The 6,770-nt window shown below is 35.8% G+C and overlaps 1 protein-coding gene across 3 annotated transcripts in view; it reads left to right on the forward strand.

Moving 5' to 3' along the window:
* Positions 1 to 6,770, forward strand: part of LOC121869947 (regulator of chromosome condensation-like) — a 77,586-nt gene that overhangs the window by 67,214 nt on the left and 3,602 nt on the right. The window lies entirely within an intron of this gene.

Here is a 6,770-nt window from a genome sequence, read left to right on the forward strand (position 1 = left end):
GTTACCCCGTGAAGAATTATTTTTTTTTTTATTAACTGAAGATATTTGTTTTAGCTCATAAAATTCATACAAATTACCCGGTCAGAATATAATTTACATTGCTGGAATTCTTATAATTTGGTGATCATTTTGAATATAAACATCGTAGATTTTGCATTAGACATACAAATTTTAGATGTAAAGTTTATTCTGAGTAAATATGTTATCTTTTGTGAAAAATATATGACATTTATATTCAAAATATTCCTGGTCTTACAAGGAATCCAGCAATGTCAATTATATTATCCTAACTTTAATCTGAGGTATTATTTAATACTAAATGTTAAAAACTCTTGAATGGAGGATTGGTGGGGGGGTGGGGGGAGGGTTGGGACTGACCACGCGGTTGGAAGAGGGGGGGAAGGCAAGGTGGGGTACTTTGATTGACAGATAGTGTCGAAGAATATTTTTTTTTTTTTTATTAACTGAAGATATATGTTTTAGCTCATAAAATTCATACAAATTATCCGGCCAGAATATAATTTACATTGCTGGAATTCTTACAATTTGCTGATCATTTTGAATATAAACATCATAGATTTTGCATTAGACATACAAATTTTAGATGTAAAGTTTATTCTGAGTAAATATGTTATCTTTTGTGAAAAATATATGACATTTATATTCAAAATATTCCTGGTCTTACAAGGAATCCAGCAATGTCAATTATATTATCCTACTTTAGTTTGAGGAATTATTTATTACTATACCTGGTTTTCCCCCAAAAATTTCTCAGAGGGAAGAGCCAGTGAGTGTAGTGTGAGAAGAGGGGGAGGGAGTTGAGTCCATTATTTGAATGGACATTAACTTGGCGACTGTATTTCTCTATTTCTCTTAAGTATTAATTGTGTGCATGTACCATCATAAAATTAAGATGTTATTTTTACCACAACATAGTTATTTGTCGTCAAAAAGTGGAGTTTGGGGGTCGGGCTGGGTTCTATTGGAATTAATCCCATATGTTCTGTTATTCACTTAACGCTGGTGTTTTCACTTAACGCGGGACCCTCTGGGTTCAATTGACCGCGTTAAGTGGGGTACAACTGTAATTTATTTATTTATTTATATTTTATTTTTATATTTTTTTCTGTTAAATGCACACACAATCTTTCATACAAAATGTTTTAATTTAAAGCGAATCATTCCTATTTTGCTCGAGTCAATCTGGTGCATCATATTTTAAAATTCGCGCCTAATGTTTCACTGTCCTAAGGACAAAGCTGTACTGCACGCTACACTGTCCTAAGGGCAAAGCTGTACTGTACATGTACTCAAAATAATGTAGTAAATGATTACTAAAATTTTTGTCTAGTGCAAACTATAGCATGTTTATATTCAAATTAATCACTGTCTTATAAGAATTCCAGCAATGTAAATTATATTCTCCCCGGTCACTTCTATGACATGTCACTGTCACCTCCTCCCTCCTCCTCCCTCCTCCCTCCTCCCTCCCTCTCCCTCCTCCCTCCTCCCCCTCCCTCCTCCCTCCTCCTCCCCCCTTCCTCCCCCCATCCCCCCTCCTCCTCCCCCTCCTCCTCCCACAGGATTTGGTGGTTATACAGTAGTCTTTAAGTTTTTATCTCGTATAATATCACAGACTAAATTAGGAGAATATAATTTGCATTGCTGGAATCCTTGCAAGACGGTGAATAATTTAATATAACGCCATATATTTTGCACAAGAGATAGAAATTGTAGTACATTAGTTTAGTACATTTTAATAATGTACACGTTTGTCAACTGTATTTTTGGGTAGATTTACAAAAAATTAATCATTTATTTTTATTCATTTACATGCACACACCATACTGAAAGAAACATAAAAGAAATAATTGACCTAAGTGCAAACCTGTACAGTACTGTACATGTACTAAATGATTACGGTACTAAAATTTTTATATCTAGTGCAAATTATAGCTTGTTTATATTCAAATTAATCACTATCTTACAAGAATCCCAGCAATGGAAATTAAATTCTCCCAGGTCATTTCTATGACATTTTATACAAAAACATAAACTCAATCTAAAGGACATAAGTAAACAAATAAATACCCGTGAATGTTAAAATCAAGATTTTTTGCTGGCCCCCCCCAAAAACACCCTGGCCCCATGTCCTTATTTACCGTGATATACCTGTGTGTAGTTCGAGTTTTTAAGACCAAAATTTTGGCAAAAAATTAAATGACTCTAAACGGGTAATAGTTTAGCGTTGGAAAAATATTTACCAGTAACTACCAGTAAACAATGGAAATGACACACCACCAGCTGTGAGTGTCGTACAGTTGCCAGGGCAGATCTCGCGTCATCAGCAAGTCCAAAGTAGCCAAATGCATGGTATGGTAGCACAGGATGATGTAAAACATAAAGTATTCATTTTTAAAGAATATTTATAGATACTTAAATTTTTTTTTCATTACATTTGAAACATCAATCTTTGTTAATTAAATTTGAAACAAAAAGAAACTACAATACCATATTTCTAATGGATATTTTCATTAAAATATTACATCACAAGTATATTTTACCTTAACTGTGACTGAATGAATATATTCTCAGAAATAAATATGGAAATGTAATATTTTTCTGAAATGACGACGATTACAGTGGAAAGTGGATAAAATCATGACGAAAACAATGACTTTCGCTTTCTTCGTTGTTCAAAAGATTTTACCGTGATCGCTAATGGTTTTCAGTTAAAAACTTGTACAGTACAGATACTCGCTTTACGTTTCACTTTTCCGCTATTTCTCATTTACGCGTACCTTGCCAGAACCGGACTTTCACTTTCAGTGTGCATCTACTCATATACGTGAAGTATAATTTTTTTTATTTAGCTCATAAAATTCATTCAAATTACCGGCCAGAATATAATTTACATTGCTAGAATTTACAATATGATGATCATTTTGAATATAAACATCATGGATTTTGCATTAGACATAAAATTTTAGATCTAATGTAATAATTTGGTTTACACAAAGCAAATATTTTATTTTGTGCAAAATATATGAAGTTTACATTCAAAATATTCCCTGACCTGCAAGGAATCCAGAAATGTCAATTATATTATCCTAACTTTAGTCTGAGGTATTATTTATTACCAAAGTTAAAATCTAGTGTCACCCAAACATTGGTAGGGAGGAAGGTGGAGGTGGGGGAGGGTGGGACCAACCGACCAGCTGGCGTGAGTGTGAGGAGGGGGAGGCAAGGTGAGTACTTTGATTGACAGATAGTGTCTGTTTTCACCCAAACATTTCTCAGAGAGGTAGGAGCTAGTGAGCTGAAGAGGGGGGATTTGAGTCCATTATTTGAATGGACATTAACCTGGCGACTATATTTCTCTTAAATATTAATTGTGTGAACATACCATCATAAAATTAAGATGTTTTTTTACGACAACATAGGTATTGTGTCTGAAAAAGTGGAGTTTGGGGGTCGGGCCAGTCTCTTGGAATTAATCCCATATGTTCTGTTGTTCACTTTCCACGGTACCCTGTGGGTTCAATTGACCGCGTAAACGGGTACTACTGTATTACAATAATATTCTATCCTAATTCACTTGAATAATTACTACGATACCATATTTCTGAATATTTTCATAAAATCCATCAAAATACTTTTCCTTGTCATCGTCTTCAGCACACAGTTGCCAGTTTCAAGATTTTCCGTTTAAAATTTTAAGTTACCGAGTATTTCTTTTCCCAAATCGTTTTACAATACTGTAGGTAAAACAGTTTACTATTGTGCAAACCCCACAAAACAAAATTAACAAATGGAGACACCAAAAATGTAAAAAAAATGCTGTCTGATTTGCAACACTGTTGGTGAGGTCAGGTGGTTCTAACGGCATCCTGCCAGTACCAGGTAATCAAATTTATAACAGTGTCTAACCTCAAGTACTGTAGTTTATCTGATGTAGGCAATATGAAGCAGAAAAGACCAGTTAAAGTGAGAAATTGGAAGAGAATGAACAAGAAAGATGTCAGTTGTATTTTGGGTAGGGCTGAGGGAGAGAGTACCAGCTGTTTGGTCTTTTTTATGGCGGAGAGTCACGCAAATATCCGACTGGTATTTGTTTGGTGTCTTCTGTGTTTTTAAAAAAGAAGACTTGTAAATTAAAAGTACCGTAACATTGTATTATATACAAACTTGTCATATTTCTGGCAAATAAGAAGCAAGAAAATAGAATATACCAGTAAACACAATTTCAACGCATTTATAAAATTAAAGGCTGCTTAAGAAGGGCCGATGCATAAACAAAGCCTCCGCGACCAGGGCTCTGCAGATCAGCTAGACCGTATACGGTTTTTCGAATCGTTTTCAGTTAATAAACTGTTGCATCACTAAGTGAATTAGGATAGAATATTATTGTAATAACAGTTTTTAACTGAAAACCATTCGGTGTATACGTAACAAATTTTGAACTAAAGAAAGCGAAAGTCATTGTTGTCACGATTTTATCCCACTTTCCACTGTAATACATAAGTCATATCAGCAAAAAATATTACATTTCAATATTCTCAGAAATAAATACATAGTAGTTTTGCTGAAACGTAATGTATTTCAATGTAAATTAGGATAAACTACATGACGAAAACAAAAGACTTTACCTAACCTTCCGATGTTCAAGATATGTTAATCGTTTTTTTAATAGTTTTCGGTTAAAATACTGTTATATTAGTGATATTCTATTCATACTGTGCTTGATATAATACATTCACGGAAATGTAATATTTTTGCGGAATGACTTACGATTCCAGTGGAAAGTGGGATAAAATCGTGACTAAAGCAATGACTTTCGCTTTTCGTTCAAAAGATGTTACCGTAATCGCCAATGGTTTTCCGTTAAAAACTGTTGTATTACAATAATATTCCCTCCAATTGACTTGAATAAATACTTGAATGGAATTATACAATATTTTTGTTGAAACTACCCTCGTTTCAGTGTAAATTATGCGTAATAATAAATGGTAAACAATTTGCCTTCGCACTGTTGTTTAAGGCACAGTGAGCCTCAATTTATAGGACGTGGGGATGTTTTACTGGAGGTTTTGTTGTTCCAATACCCTCAAAAACTTGGGTTGACCTATAAACAAGGAATATCATAAATTAATGATTTTTGGTCAAAAATCAGGGTCAACCTACAATGCTGATGTCAACACAAGCGTGGTTACAGGGAGACTGATTGAGTGAGGGAGCACGGGGTGGCATGACGCGATGCGTGTGTGTGTGTGTGGCGGGCGGTGTGCAGTGTATGTACTTCAATTACTTCAATGTACAGAATATTCGTCCGTCGGGGCAATCCGCGTATTTGCAAATCCGTGTATGCTAAACCCGCATATGTTAAAGGGCCGACTGTATATATATAAAGAGAATAACAATTTCTTGAGTCCCTGAAGTTAATGTGGATCGTGGGAGCAGGTGAGGGGTTTGACATTGTGATCCCAACCAAGCTGTAATCTGCGTTATTGATATTTTCACGCAATTTCGGGTAAATATGCTTTTTATTTTGATACATGGCACAATCATTCATATATATTGTCAAAAAAATAGTTGTCATGAGGTATAAATCGTAAAGGGAATAAAAAATACTTATGTCCCCGGGAATCATTGGGAAGTTACGCGGTGCAGTATTGGTATCTCAGCGTTCTAAGCTGTGAACTGCGTTATTGTTATTTTTCAGTTTGTATTATCGGGTAGATATAGAGTGATATCTCCGTTAGAGCAATTGGTGCAGAGCACTTCCGGGAATGAGAGATTTCTGGGCAACGAGACGACTCTCAAAGCCGGAAATAAATCCTAGTCCTCGGAATTTTCTGGGTAACGGAAAAATTTTCTCGGAAGTTCCAGAAATTGCCCATTACATCATCTCTCGAACCTGGAAAAAACTCCCCCATCCCCGGAATTTTCCGGGTATTGGAAAAACTTTTCTCTGATACGTTCTTGGAAACGTGATGTTAACCGAAATGGACATTGTCCGAAATTACATAAACCCATGGGATTTATTCTAATTGGTTCCATGCACCCAACCCCAAGTTTCCCACTTACGAACATTTAGACCCACTAAATATATATAGAATGTTATGGTAAATATCATAAACACACATAGGCATGGCTAGGTTTATTACAAAGTGATGAAAAGGATACAATCAATGCTGTAAAGTGGGTAGTCCACAAAATATGTAGCTATGTCTCTTTATTTGAGTGCCCCATCAAAGGAGTCCGTTTTCTCTCACTTCAGGACACCTGAGTCATCCGTTTTCTCTTAATCTTAGAGTGCAGTGCACCAGAGACTTCGTTATTCCTTAGTAATGACACAGAATTTGATATTGCAACTGGGGTTGCAATTGTTGAGATTTAACTTAGATATGTCTGATTACAGTTGGAATATTCAAGATCCATTGTGAGTGATGTTTAAAGGTTCAACTGTCTTTATGGTTGGTAAACTTGTCAAGTCTGTCAGTCTGAGTGGCATGTGTGAGGCCTTGTGTTTGTACAACCGCTAAATCTATAAATATATAATGTTATGGTAATTATCAGAAACACACACACACACACACACACACACACACACACACACACACACACACACACACACACACACACACACACCCACACCCCAACACACACACACACCCCCAACACACACACACACACACACACACACACACCCAACACACACCCACACCCCAACACACACACACACACCCCCCAACACACACACACACACA

The sequence above is a fragment of the Homarus americanus genome, unplaced genomic scaffold (assembly GCF_018991925.1).
Source record: "Homarus americanus isolate GMGI-L3 unplaced genomic scaffold, GMGI_Hamer_2.0 scaffold14467, whole genome shotgun sequence".
NCBI classification, from domain to species: domain Eukaryota; kingdom Metazoa; phylum Arthropoda; class Malacostraca; order Decapoda; family Nephropidae; genus Homarus; species Homarus americanus.